Source organism: Cervus canadensis, chromosome 10, assembly GCF_019320065.1.
Source record: "Cervus canadensis isolate Bull #8, Minnesota chromosome 10, ASM1932006v1, whole genome shotgun sequence".
Taxonomy (NCBI): domain Eukaryota; kingdom Metazoa; phylum Chordata; class Mammalia; order Artiodactyla; family Cervidae; genus Cervus; species Cervus canadensis.
Window position 1 is genome coordinate 44921961 of NC_057395.1, and position 14923 is coordinate 44936883.

A 14923-nucleotide genomic window follows, 5' to 3' on the forward strand; every position below is an offset into this window, starting at 1 on the left:
GAGAAATGTCTTGAGTCTTGTGGAGAATGAGACTGTGAATGATATCAGGAGAATTTAGCTGTTAGAAATGGGTAAGTGTCTGTTGAGATAATTCTGCACAATATCTCCCATTTCCTCTGTACATCTTTTAGGCAGAGACACCAAATCCTCTTCACCTCACATACCTTTTCAAACAGGCTTGCTTTTACAAACAGCCTTGAAAATAAAGATAGTGGCTCCCTGCATTTCTCTGGAATAGTAAACACTTACTCCAGGAAGGGAGAATATTCATGGAACATTTAAAGGCCAGCAAGTTGGCTGATGTGGGTGGATTTAGTGAGTTGGGGAGACAGGAGCTGAAGACAAGTCAGAGAGCTGGTGGGGCGGGGGGTCCTTGTCACACAGGCTTTTAGAGAACTTTACTGTGAGGGAAATGGCGAAGGATATTTCCAGAACACTGCTCCTTGGGCTCCTCTCTGATAGCCAATGACCATCCTGGCCTGTCCAGACGTCCTGCTGGTCTGATACAACTCTGTATCCCCCACTACCCACTCTGCCCAGCACATATGGCCCTTGCCCCAGGGAGAGTGAACTGGATCCAGAGGCACTGAGGGGGGCATCTCTGGGCTGGGGGCATATGGGCTGCCCAGTAAATCGGCCAAGTCCTGGGCAGCGTCTGGTGACCCCTTCAATCTGTTCCAGGAGCAGAAGCGGGTGCATGTCTCAGGAGAGGAGTCAGGTTCCGGAGCCTCCTGTGGGCCCCTCTGGGTTCACAGCAGCTGCGGAGTTGTGACCTCCCGGGGTCGTCCCAGGGCTGCGGTGCCCAGTGCATGGTGTGCATGGGTCTCTGCAGTGAGGACCTCCAATTCCCTGTCCCCCCTCCTCATCTGGGGCCCTCCTGTGAACTCAGTCCTGATCTGATGGCTTCTCTTCCCTTCCCACCCAGCTCCATGGGGATGGTTCTTTACAGCCTTGGTGGAGGGGGCTTCCTGCTGGTGTCGTGTGTTTTCAGGAGATGTGACCCTGATATGCTCCTGGGGGGGGGGTGATCTCAGCGTCAGCTTGCCCACCTGAAGCTCCTCCCTAGGACAGTGTGTGACACTCACTATGCACTAATTGTGGCTCCTGTGACAGTTCTGGAAGAGTCGGTGCCAATTTCTTTTATTTCTTTCATGGATCAGACTTCTTAGGTAGGGCAGGGGTAAAGAATCTGCCTGCCAATGCAGTTGATGAGGGTTGGATCCCTGATCCAGGAAGATCCTCTGGCAAAGGAAATGGCAGCCCACTCCAGTATTCTTGCCTGCAGAATCCCATAGACAGAGAAACCTGTGGGGCTACCATCCATGGGGTCACAAAAGAAGGGTCTTGACTTAGCAACTAAGCAGTAACAAAAACAGTGTCTTGACTCATGGTTTTCTCTTTCTTTTTTCCTCTCTGTCTCTTTTTTAGCTTTCTTTTTTCACGTTTCTTTAGTGTATGTCTTTTCTCTCTCTTCCTCTGTGTGTTCATGACTGGGTACTTGAACAACCACAGCATACCCACTGTTTGCAGATTTGTACCACATCCTGATTGTCCTTCCCTAGCAGGTGTGACATGTGCCCGGTCCTGGGGTCAGCCCAACAGGAAACTAATGGCAACTCAGTTCATTTCTGAGTCACAACTTACCTGACCCCTGAGTGGTTCTGGTTCTGGGGAATTTATGACTATTTTTGAGTGCCCTGTGTGTGTGTGTGTTAGTCGTGCAGGCATGTCCAACTCTTTGCAACTCCATGGACTGTAACCAGCCAGGTTTCTCTGTCCATGGAATTCTCCAGGCAGAATACTGGAGTGGGTTGCTATTTCCTTCTCCAGAGGAACTTCCCAACCTGGGGATTGAACCCTGGTCTCCTGCATCACAGGCAGATTATTTACTGTTTGAACTAATATCACCTTGTCTAGGCAAACACAGTATGGCACCCATCACCCTCAGACACACTCCTGCAACCTGCTTCCTCATGAGCAGTCCCAGTATGACCTAGGAATGTGTTTACAAGGCTCAGAAAGTGCAGGGAGACACACTGCCCTATCTCTGGAAGCTAAGCCTTTTGGAAAACTTGGAGGTCTCACATCTTAGAAGCTGGACAGTTCCTGATACATAGAGGCCTGAAAACACACTCTCTGTTGATTCCTTTCCTTCCTTGAAGCCCTACTGCTGCTGCTACATCGTTTCAGTCGTGTCCGACTCTGTGCGACCCCATAGCCGGCAGCCCACCAGGTTCCCCCATCCCTGGGATTCTCCAGGCAGGAACACTGGAGTGGGTTGCCATTTCCTTCTCCAAAGCATGAAAGTGAAAAATGAAAGTGAAGTTGCTCAGTCGTGTCAGACTCTCCGTGACCCCATGGACTGCAGCCTACCAGGCTCCTCCGCCCATGGGATTTTCCAGGCAAGAGTACTGGAGTGGGGTGCCATTTCTTTCTCCTCAAAGCCCTACTACCCCCCAAATCCACACTCCAGTTCTATCAGTGTTTTACATGGTCTAGTGTGTGTCTCCACCCTTACTCCCTTGTCCTTGGCCCCATATATATATATATAGTTTGCTTGCAACTGTAAAGAACCACTCCAGCTGCTCTTCAGTTTAAGCTCAGTTAAGTGAAATGGATATCAGTCTCCAGGCAGCTCCCAAGTAGGGGAGAATATTGCACAAGAGGATTTCTGCAATGAATCTGCTTTGAGGGAGGCACCAGGGTGCTGAGCCACCACCCTTTACAGATCAAGATGGCTCTGTTCAAGTCAGGGGAGAGGTGAGTGTGAACAAAAACACACAGAAATGTTCTTCCAGTCTTCTGGATCTTCCCTAGTTGCGTGTTCACTTTGTTGCTGTAGATGTTTGTTTGACTGTTTCCCAGAACTCCTGTGATGTTTTTCAGCTGCTTTCTCTTTCCATGCTTCCCTTTCCAAGGGAGACTTCACTCCTCCTAGATCACTATTTTGCTGACATCACTCTATGTGTTAAATTGCATTTTCCTTCACAATATCTACTTGTACCAGTGCATCATGATTTCCCTTACTCTTCCCAAATTTGTTGCAATTTCAGTTGTTCATAGTTTTTCCTCTTATGAATAATGTTGAACAAGATAATAAAGTATGTATAATATGTTTCAGCTACATTATGAGAGTACTCTAAATGTTCTATAACTAAGTGCAAGGTATAAACAACAGAGTCTCTTTGCATCCTGCACATGGTATCCTAAAGCTATTAATAATTAGCTTTCAATATACATGTTGCCAAAATATCTGGTTTTGTAATCTTTGTAGGATTTCTCCCTTGTCACTTCTGCAAGGGCTTCCCAGGTGGCCCAGTGGTAAGAATTCACCCCCCAATGCAAGTGACACAAGAGACACGGTTCAATCCCTGGGCCAGGAAGTTCCCATGGTATAGTAAATGGCAACCAACTCCAGTATTCTAGCCTAGAAATCCATGAACTATGTAGCCTGGTGGCTATAGTCCATGGGGTTTTAAAAGAGTTGGACATGACTTATTGACTAAACCTTCACCACCACATGCAGGGGTTAGTAGTCAGCCGCCTGTTGCTCTGGTTAAGCCATGAGAAAAATCACCATGGGAAAAGAATAAAAGTAAAATAGAGCAATACAGCATAACCCAAATAAAAGTACATCGGGTTGATTAGTTGGAGTCATCATACCCTGCTAAGCTAAGGAAAAGCATAGTGTGGACCTTGAAATGCCAGGTGAGGGCAAGTTCAGAACATGGGTTGTGCACACACCAAGATGTTTTCCCAAGGCATATGTGGGTCTATGACCTCCAGCTAGGTGATAGCCCTTGTACAAGGAAATAACAAAGATAAGTTAAAGTAATCAATAAAATGGGAGACGTGCCTGGTGACACAGGAGGTGGACTTCATCGCAGCACAACAGATAGTTTCTGCTTGCCAAGACACTAAATAAAAATGATGGGTCTCCGAGGAACAGCACTCTTGATCCAAGAGGTCTTGAGTACTACAGTACCATCTTTAAAACTTTCATTCTGTCTCTAGATTCTTTTTCCCAAACTGTGCGTGTTGGTTGTTGACCACTTTGGATCCCTACCTGCTGCGCTCACTGCAGCAAATGGCGTCCAACTCGGGGCTGGGATGTGAAGGATCGGTGAGAGAGAAACTGAAGTTGAAATATGGGCGGCGCTTGGTCCTGCAGGAGAGTGGGGTGAGGCCTCTGAAAATCCTCCTTTGCGGTAAGTGATACTCTCTCAGGCATTGAAACCGGGCATGGGAATTCAGAAAGCTGGGAACAAAAGGCAGCTTTTGAAAGCAGGGGGAACAAAAACAAGTGAGGGCCGGCTATTGGAGCTGTCACAAACCATTGAGAAACACTGATTATAGTTCCCTTCTCTCGGTACTTTAGATTTACGAACGTGGGAGAAGGTAGATAGTGAATTAGAGAAACCTCTTTGCAAGGGAGTGCCCTCAACTTGGGCACTGATAAAATCCGTTTTGGAACCTCTTCAGATCCCGGAAAGCTCAGAAGGGAGTGAAGATGAAAGTGAAATCCCATCATGAGGGAGGACCTGAAAATGCAGAGCCCAAGGGGGTAGAACAAAAAACGCAGGAGGCTCTTAAAGCTGCAGTTCCTTCTGCGCCTTTGAGAAAGACCGGTTTCCTCTGCCCCCTCCTGCCTTAACCGCTGGAGCTGCTCAAGCTTTTCCTTCCTTACAACAGACAGCAGTTCTGTCACCCCTCCAGAAAGGTGTTTGTTGGACTCGACAGGAGGGTGACTTGGAGGCTATGATTATGGCATTCCTAGTGACAATACATGAATGGATAGCTACTGGGACAGATCCTAATAATCCTACTGGGGTGTGTGAGGCTGTACACAAATGGATTCTCTTCAAAATACTAAAGGAACTTAAGCAAGCTGTTCAGAATCATGGAGTAAATTCTCCTTTAACTTGGGGATAGTGCAGGGACTAGCTGAGGGTTCCCATTTGCTTATGGTGTCTCATGACCAAGCCAGGCAGAGCCCCATCTCTTTAGATCAACTGATAGGCAGTGGAAACTGGGGGAGAACCCAAGATCAAATTCTTATGGAAGACCAAGCTATAGAACAGGTGAGGTGATACTGCATAAGAGCCTGGGAGAAAATAAAGGCTAAAGGACAGGCTTTCTTTACTTTAAAAGAATACCTCACCTCCCCAGAGACACAATCCCTGCTGGTACAACATCTTATCAGTCAGGTTACCCCTGTCATCAAAGCCAATTTGAACATTCCCTGGTTTACTTTTTAGCTAGAACAGCATGCATATTATCTATGGTGAAACAGATCACCAGCCCAGGTGGGATGCATGAGACAAGTGCTCAGGCCTGGTGCACTGGGAAGACCCAGAGGAATAGGGTGGAGAGGGAGCTGGGAGGGGGGATCGGGATGGGGAATACATGTAACTCCATGGCTGATTCATATCAATGTATGACAAAACCCACTGAAATGTTGTGAAGTAATTAGCCTCCAACTAATAAAAAAAAAAAAAAAAAAGAGATGACGCTGGAAAACTGGTCAACCACTTGTAAAAGAATGAAACTAGAACACTTTCTAACACCATACACAAAAATAAACTCAAAATGGATTAAAGATCTAAATGTAAGACCAGAAACTATAAAACTCCTAGAGGAGAACATAGGCAAAACACTCTCCGACATAAATCACAGCAAGATCCTCTATGACCCACCTCCCAGAATATTGGAAATAAAAGCAAAACTAAACAAATGGGACCTAATGAAACTTAAAAGCTTTTGCACTACAAAGGAAACTATAAGTAAGGTGAAAAGACAGCCCTCAGATTGGGAGAAAATAATAGCAAATGAAGAAACAGACAAAGGATTAATCTCAAAAATATACAAGCAACTCCTGCAGCTCAATTCCAGAAAAATAAATGACCCAATCAAAAAATGGGCCAAAGAACTAAACAGACATTTCTCCAAAGAAGACATACAGATGGCTAACAAACACAAGAAAAGATGCTCAACATCACTCATTATTAGAGAAATGCAAATCAAAACCACAATGAGGTACCATTACACGCCAGTCAGGATGGCTGCTATCCAAAAGTCTACAAGCAATAAATGCTGGAGAGGGTGTGGAGAAAAGGGAACCCTCTTACACTGTTGGTGGGAATGCAAACTAGTACAGCCACTATGGAAAACAGTGTGGAGATTTCTTAAAAAACTGGAAATAGAACTGCCATATGACCCAGCAATCCCACTTCTTGGCATACACACTGAGGAAACCAGATCTGAAAGAGACACGTGCACCCCAATGTTCATCGCAGCACTGTTTATAATAGCCACGACATGGAAGCAACCTAGATGCCCATCAGCAGATGAATGGATAAGGAAGCTGTGGTACATATACACCATGGAATATTACTCAGCTGTTAAAAAGAATTCATTTGAATCAGCTCTAATGAGATGGATGAAACTGGAGCCCATTATACAGAGTGAAGCAAGCCAGAAAGATAAAGATCATTACAGCATACTAACACATATATATGGAATTTAGAAAGATGGTAATGATAACCTTATATGCAAAACAGAAAAAGAGACACAGAAATACAGAACAGACTTTTGGACTCTGTGGGAGAAGGTGAGGGTGGGATGTTCCGAGAGAACAGCATGTATATTATCTATAGTGAAACAGATCACCAGCCCAGGTGGGATGCATGAGACAAGTGCTCGGGCCTGGTGCACTGGGAAGACCCAGAGGAATCGGGTGGAAAGGGAGGTGGGAGGGGGGATTGGGATGGGGAATATATGTAACTCCATGGCTGATTCATGTCAATGTAAGACAAAACCCACTGCAATGTTGTGAAGTAATTAGCCTCCAACTAATAAAAATAAATGAAAAAAAAAAAAGAGAATATTGTAAAAATATATATTTATTCAAATATTAAAAAAAAGAGAGATGACATTTTTGACACTGAATGGCCATGATATTCTTTAGAAAACTGGCTAAAATAGAATCTTTTTTGAAGTTGCAAAACTGGTTCTTGCATGTACAATTAAGAAAAAGTTGGCTTGTTAAGATACTTTTTTGGAGCTCCAATTCTGCCTAAAAAACTAAAACAGGCCTGGGAAAAAACCCGAAGTTAACTCTTACCTTGTCCTTGGGATACAGAGCCCACTCTATCTGGGACTCCAGCCCTGGGCAAATTGGTAGAACTCAAGCCAAGGAAAAAAAAGAAAAAGGGGCAAAGAGACATTTTAAATTTAAGTGGAAAACTATGGGATCTCTGTCTGTCTGTCTAAATTTATCTGTGTCTCAGTGTGTGTCTTTGTTTTTGCATAACATGAGGGTAATTTATAAATGAGCTCTATTTAAATTCAGGTTCACGTGAACTGAAAAAATTCAATATTAAATATCTAACATTATTATTTGTTTGCTAATCTAATTAAGACATGTCTTAAGTCATCAAAATTGTGTAATATTTTTATTGTGCCTAGGTTTAAGGTAAACTAAACTTGTCAACAAAGAAAGCAACTCTTTATATATATAAATGAGATGAAAACTTTTAGATAAACTCTATTAAAAATAGCTATATTTTAGAATTGTCTATCTAAAATAATCTCTGAGAATTGGGGTATTTTAAATTTCTAGAGTTGTACTAAACTAAATGATGAAAGTTTATTAAATAGCTAGGTCATTTCCAAGTAAAATAAGATTTTGAAACATTAATTACTGAACACTAACTTCCTCTTACAGAGAAGCTAGAGATTTTGGACCGTTAATAAATATGTTTGGTGCTATCCTGAGATGTTCTCTGTTAAAAAAGAAAAAAAGCAAATTTAAAAAAAAATTAAAACTGGTATTTATGTTTACCAATCTATAAAGTGTTAATATACAAGATGGTTCATGGTTGCTTAAGGAAAATACGATTTATGTTTTTAATAATAATAAAAGATATGAAAAATAAAATTGCAGTCTATTAAGGAAAAAATAAAGTAAATCTAAACTCCCAAGTGGCTATTCTCTAAACAGGTAAATGAAGTGATGACTTCAGAAAATGTAAAAAAAGGTTTATGACAAGTGAAAAAAGAGTTTTGTGCATGGTACAATTTTCTTAAGACATTAAACTGCCTTTGAAGTCTTATTGTTACTTTGACTAAGAAAATAATTATTGGTTCACAATGAATATAAGGTGGTACCAATCTGGAATATGGTTTTCTCTTCCTATTAAAAAAACAAAGGTTTCTTGGAATATGGCTTTTGATAGCAGATTATGTAAATTTCTTTAAGTGATTCGTACTTGTTTTTAAACTCTGTTGTTACTTTGACAAAATAAATGAGTGTTATTTCACAATGATCTATGGAAACCATGGCACACATAGACAAAGCTCATTCTGCTTCTACAAAATTAACCCCCCATCAAGAAATTTAAAATGGATAAACAATGGCTATAAACCAAACAATCAGGGCTATGGGAAGTCCAAGACAGCAGCTTGGCTTTTCCCAGCTCCCTCTAAAACCTCACTTCTTTTTATAGGATAAAGCCTTTCCTGGCTGCGGGGTTAATATCTCACAATGGAAAAAATGGTTAAAATGCGTTTTCTGTGATCTCCAGTGATCAGGGCACCCACTTTGCTGGACAGGTTGTACAGACACTAGCAAAAACTTCATGAGCTTCTTAGAGACTACCACTTTCACTGACGTCCTTCGTCATCAGACAAGGACCACAAAACAAAGGGATTGGTTACATGAGATTAAACAGACTGCTAAATATGACTAAAATTTTCATGACTTTTTGTCTGACATATTACTGGCTTCTAATCTTTGTTTTCAGATATAAAAAAGCTCTTCTCCTAGAGTCACTGATGGTTTAAAACAATTTAGTGATTTACACCTGTGGGTAAAATTGAAACATTTTTCTTTTCTCTCTGCCTCATCCCTCCAAGAATTGGAGACAGTTTGAGTTCTAAACAGCCTCATCAAGGTAAAAAAAAAAAAAAAAAAAGACTGTCTCCAGACATATACAAAAATCTCAGAGTAATACTAGGGAGCTCTAAAAAAATATCCACCCAACTGATGTCAGGCCTATGACATCTAACATATTTCACTGCATATTAAGTTCTAGTTTTGTTAATTAAGGTCTGTCTTTAATAAGAATCACTTCTTAGATAGTTCCTTGTGGTTACGTTACATTGCTAAAAAGACATTCATTAAGTTAAATTAAAAGTGTCCTTCATTAAAAAGGACACTGTAAGTTTGTTTCTAAAGCTTATCTCAGTAACTAGTCTGTAAATAAAGATCAGATGCTCCAGGATCTACAACCAGAAAATTAACAACAAGTTATAGTCATTTAACAAACTAAGTCAGATGACTTAAAGATGTCACTAGGCTATACCTAATGAAAGTTCTTGACTTAAGTTCTTACTTGTGATTTTACTATTACTGCTAGCTATATTGTTTTCTACATCGCCTATTTCAAAAAGTGTTGTCAGAGGTGTTATCATAGGTGTGACTGAGCCACTGATATAATGATGGTATACAGTTCCATGTGAAATCCATAGTTGTAATGAATGTAACTCATATATCTTCCTTTGGTAAACTCTCTTATGCACATGTGACTATTGATACATTCTTTCAATTTATATAGACCACTACTCAATCCAGTGAGACTATGAAACAAGTACAAAGACATCTATGTGCTCGTTTTTTGCTTGTTATAAAACTACCAAAACTATAAAAACTGATAATGGCCCTGCTTATACCAGTAGAGTATTCCAACAATTTCTTAAAATTTTTTCTATAAAACATTCTGCTGGCTTTCCCTATAATCCACAAGGACAGGCCCTAGTGGAGGGTGCTAATCAATCACTTAAACGTATGATACAAAACAAAAAGGGGGAGATGCCATAGGACAGCAAACAACATTAATGAAGCTTTACTTACTCTCAACTTTTTAAATATTTTGTCACAAACTACGGAAACTGCAGCTGAGTGACATTTTCAGGGTACATCCACAAATACAACTAAGCCTGTGATTCGGTGGCAAGATCCACTAACATATGCTTGGTCACCGGGGAAGTTAATTACAAGGGGAAGAAGGTTTGCTTGTATCTCCCCAGAAGAAGGTCTAGAGTCTGTGTGGATTCCAGCTCATAGAGTAAAACCTAGCAGAGACAACCAGTGATTCCAGGCAATCTGATCATGGTTATGTTGATAACCATCACAGTGAGTATACACCTAGCTTTAGTAGAAGCAAAGAATTATACCTATTGGGCCTAGGTACCCTTGCTAAGGCCTGTTGATTAGGGTGAAGGATCTAGCCCTGTTTATGTTAATGACTCCTCCTGGATCCCTGGTCTAGAAGACAAGCATTTGCCCATTCATAAAAAGGAAGAGGGGACTCCCTTCATTAGTACTTTGGGTTTTGACACTTGTTCTGTTTTCCTGGGTGCTGATCAGGGCTGTCTTAATCTATCAATGCAGGCTTGGCTTTCTGTAAATTCTTTGAACAGAAATCACACTAAGACTCAACTGCATTTACTTTCTGGATTGAACTTTGAATATCAAGAGACTGATCAAAATAATCTAACCAAGCCAGATAGACCTTTGTGTGAGAGCAGACACATAAGGGCCAAATGACATGATCAAATACTCTGGAATAATTGTCATGGGATTGAAGGGGTGATCTTACTTAATGGTTCCTATGGAATTGTCTGGGACTGTCCCCTAAGGGGTATGCAGCCTCGAATTGCTCACACCATAACTCATCCTGCAATCCTTATGAGAAGTTGCATTGGCATGTGTCTGTATACAATCACACTAATATTACTACACACTCAGAATATCCTATTATCTGGCATGGCAGTGGAAGGTCCCCGCCACAGCCACGGCTCAAATTAGGTAGGGCTCAAACAGAAATACGGAAGCTGGCCAAAGCCTGAAGAAATATCAATTTTGGGACAGAAATTATTCTTATTCCATGAATTATACCTTATCATTAAATATATCAACAAATTGGACATTTTATACTCAAGTTTGTGTTACAGATCCCTACATGATTATAATTGGCACTATAACTATTAATCAGATAGAAAGGAACCTGACCTGCCAGAATTGCAAACTGTATACTTGAACAGTTCTTTATTTAACTCTAAACATTCCTATGTGATTTTGTGTAGATGTTTAAAAGTTTGGCTACCAGTAACTCAAAATAAGCCGTGGGCACTCTCCCCTGACATGCATACTTTGCTCACAGACCTAAATATTATTCTGAAAAGATCCAAACGTTTCATTGGGCTTATTGCTGCCATAATGGGCATTTTTGCCATATGGCCAACAACCTTACTCTACATATTAAAAAGCTACAAGCAAAAATCATTGGCACACAGCATGCTTCTCTTAGACTATTACCAGGTACAGATACACTTCTAAGAATAGCAGAGGGCCTTAACTCACTGAGTCCTCTTGAGTGGATCAAAGGTATCAGAGGTGGTCTCATTGGAACACTAGCAATGCTTTGCTGTTTCACTATAATCTCTTTAGTCCTTAGATGCATGCAAAAAGCCCTCTGAAAACTAATGAAGAAAGAAGTTGCGAGATCAGCATATTTTCTGCTACAAAAACAAAAAGGGAGATATGCAGGGTTTAATAGTCAGCCCCCTGTTGCTCTGGTTAAGCCATGAGAAAAATCACCATGGGAAAAGAAGAAAAGCAAAATACAGCAATACAGCATAACCCCAATAAAAGTATATTAGGTTGATTAGTTGGGGTCGTCATTCCCTGCTAAGTTAAGGGATAACATAGTGTGGACCTTGGGACGCCGGGTGAGTGCAAGTTCAGAACGTGGGTTGTGCACACACCAAGATGTTTTCCCAAGGCATATGCAGATCTATGACCTCCAGCTAGGTGACAGTCCTTGTACAAGGAAATAGCGAAGATGGTTTAAAGTAATCAATAAAATGGGAGACGTGACAGGGGACACAGGAGGCTGACTTCATTGTAGCACAACAGATACTTTCTGCTTGCCAATACACTAAATAAAAGTGATGTGGCTCTGAGGAACAGGGCTCTTGATCCAAGAGCTCTTGAGTCCCCCGGTCCCACCTTTAAAACTTTCATTCTGTCTAGTTTCTTTTTCCCATACTGTGCATGGACCAGTTTGGATCCCTACCTTGCTGCGCTGGCTACAGCAACAACAGGTGTGTAAAACAAAACAATTTTTTTGTTGGGAAATTTAAGAAAGCAAATTTAGTTTCATTTCACATTTTGATTCTTTATTTAGGAAAATTGTTAATAATCATCACTTTTCAATTGTGTGATTAGCGTGTCTTTCTGTACAATGACATAGTTATTTCAATTGATGTTTGATCAAAAGTGGGCTTCATAATTAGAAAAAAGAAATGACTGATATGTGGAGGTTTCTGTGTAACATTTGGTGAATAATTGTTTGGAACATTTCATCATTATATAACTTAAGTTATTCTGATTAAAAAAAAAAAGCAATGTAACCAGCTTCAATTCTCTTCTTATTCTATGGGCACTGGTTTAATCCTCTCCTCCTCCAATGTATCTGCTTACTTTGGACAGTCAGCTGGGGTGTTAACTTCCTGTTATTTAAAACCTGTGGAGGCTGAAGAAAAGATCAGTCTGCTTATTCAGAGGCGAAACAGACAATGGATCCCATTAAGCTTCACTCAAGCTTAACGACGGCCACTTCATTCCCATCCTGGGATTTGGCACCGCTGTACCTCCAGAGGTATCAGTACTGGTATGGGGTTGAGATATAAATACTAGTGGATGTAACATGAGTGGAAGGGACTTGGGTTGTCAAGCACAGAGCTCCTGTGTGACTCTGGCTGGGTCACGTGGTTCCACAATCAGGCTAGAACCATGTCCCGTGAAAGGGGAGAGAGCATCCAGTTTTCACTCTGCATCAGGGTCTGAGGCTGAGCTCACCTGCAGATTACTCAGGGTTCCCCTCTGGTTTCTATCTCTTTCCCAGCTTGTCAGAAGAGGTGAGACTCGGCTGTCAAGATCACTGTCAGTTGCTTTGCTTTGAGGGCGATTGCAATGGCCGGGTTTCTCTGTGTATTTCATTAGTTCCAGAACTCTTACCTCTCAAAAAAGATGTGACCCAGAGAAGTATTTGAGGTGGAAGATCCTAAGGATGAGGTGAATAGGAAATAGTGGAGAGAATTGCCTTTCTACTGTGGGGTGCTTGGTAGGTGCCAGGCAAGACACTCCAGCTAAGTTTTGCCTTGTACTTTGGTTGCTCCTTGGAAACTTCTTCTAATGGAAAATATAGTGTCATTTGAGGGGATAAGCTACCATCTTACAGGCATGGTTTTGTAATGTATCCTTGGGTGTTGTAATATCTTTTTATTAAAGTGTAGTTTTCAGTGCTTGGACAGAAAAGGGACTAGCGGACAAGTACCTAGACCTGAAGCCAGAAAGTTTGCTGTCTATCTTGTCTTTAGAGAATGTAGTTGTGACAAGATCTGATCCTGAAACTTTGCATCTCATTTTTTTTTCATTTGGAGAACAGAAGGAAATATTCAGAGGCATTTTGGAAAGAGAAGACAGGATTTTGTAGTGCAAAGTAGGGTGTGGGGAGTAAAGTGTCCAGGCTAGTACTGAAGCTCACTGGTCCATTCCTCAGTACATTCCCCGAATGCCAGAGTGTTAAAGAAAGACCAGGACTGCACCCAACAGAGGGCGGTTACACCAATTATCTACCTCCTTGAAATAGAAAAGATTCTGACACATGAAAAAGATATGGAATATTATCCAGCATTTAAAACAAAGTTAATCCTGCCATTTGAAACCACACAGGTGAACCGGGAGAACTTTAGCTAAGTGAAGTAAGCCAGAAGTAAAAACACAAATACTACATGATCTCTTTGTAGGTGGAATCTAAAATAGTGGAACTTATAGAAACAGAGAGTAGAGAAATGATGACCAGAAGCTGAGACAAATCTGGGAAAAATGGAAAGATGTTGGCCAACCATCCAGACCTTCAGTTATAAGATGAATAAGTTGGAGACCTGATGTATAGCACCATGACTATATTTTAAAATAATGGGTGATACCCTGAGATTTTGTAGAGACTAGATCTTAATCCTTCTTACAAATACCCCCTAAAGTGAGGTATGTGAAGAGATGGATCTGCTAACTAGCTTGATTTTGGTGATCATCAACAATGGATCCTTATATGAGAACATCACTTTTGTACACCTTGAATAGATACAGTTTATATTTGGTGTATTCCACATAGTTTCACTGGTAGACAGTTGTCTTAGAAGCTTCCACCTTGCTTTTGATGCTTTTTGCTATTGTTGTTGTTCAGTCACTAAGTCATGTCTGACTCTTTGTGATCTTATGGATTGCAACAGGCCAGGCTCCCTGTCTCTGTCTCCTATAGTTTAATGTTTTTACCATGTACATTTTACCTTTGTTGATTTTGCTTCACCTATGTTGTAGATAAATCATGCTCATGACTACAACTTTATGCTGAGACCTTTGGGTTCTTCTAGCAAATCTCTCAACCTGAAGGTGGTCTTGGGGTCCTCTGATGCCAGTGATCGACCACGAATCATTTGGGATGTAAGGGTTACTGGGTATCTATTTTTTAAAAAATATTTTTATTCTTTGTACTTTCATCTCACTTTATTTATTTTTTTAAATAAATTTATTCATTTTAATTGGAAGCTAATTACTTTACAATATTGTAGTGGTTTTGCCATACACTGACATGAATCAGCCATGGGTGTACATGTGTTCCCCATCCTGAACCCCCCTCCCACCTCCCTCCCCTCGGGGTCATCCCAGTGCACCAGCCCTGAGCACCCCGTCTCATGCATTGAACCTGGACTGACCATCCGTTTCATGTATGATAATATACATGTTTCAATGCCATTCTCCCAAATCATCCCACCCTCTCCTTCTCCCACAGAG

General features: G+C 41.2%; 1 pseudogene; it reads left to right on the forward strand.

Annotated features, from left to right (window-relative positions):
- Positions 1-2734: 2734 nt before the first annotated feature.
- The window catches only part of LOC122448901, a 29665-nt pseudogene continuing 17476 nt past the window's right edge, over positions 2735-14923 (forward strand).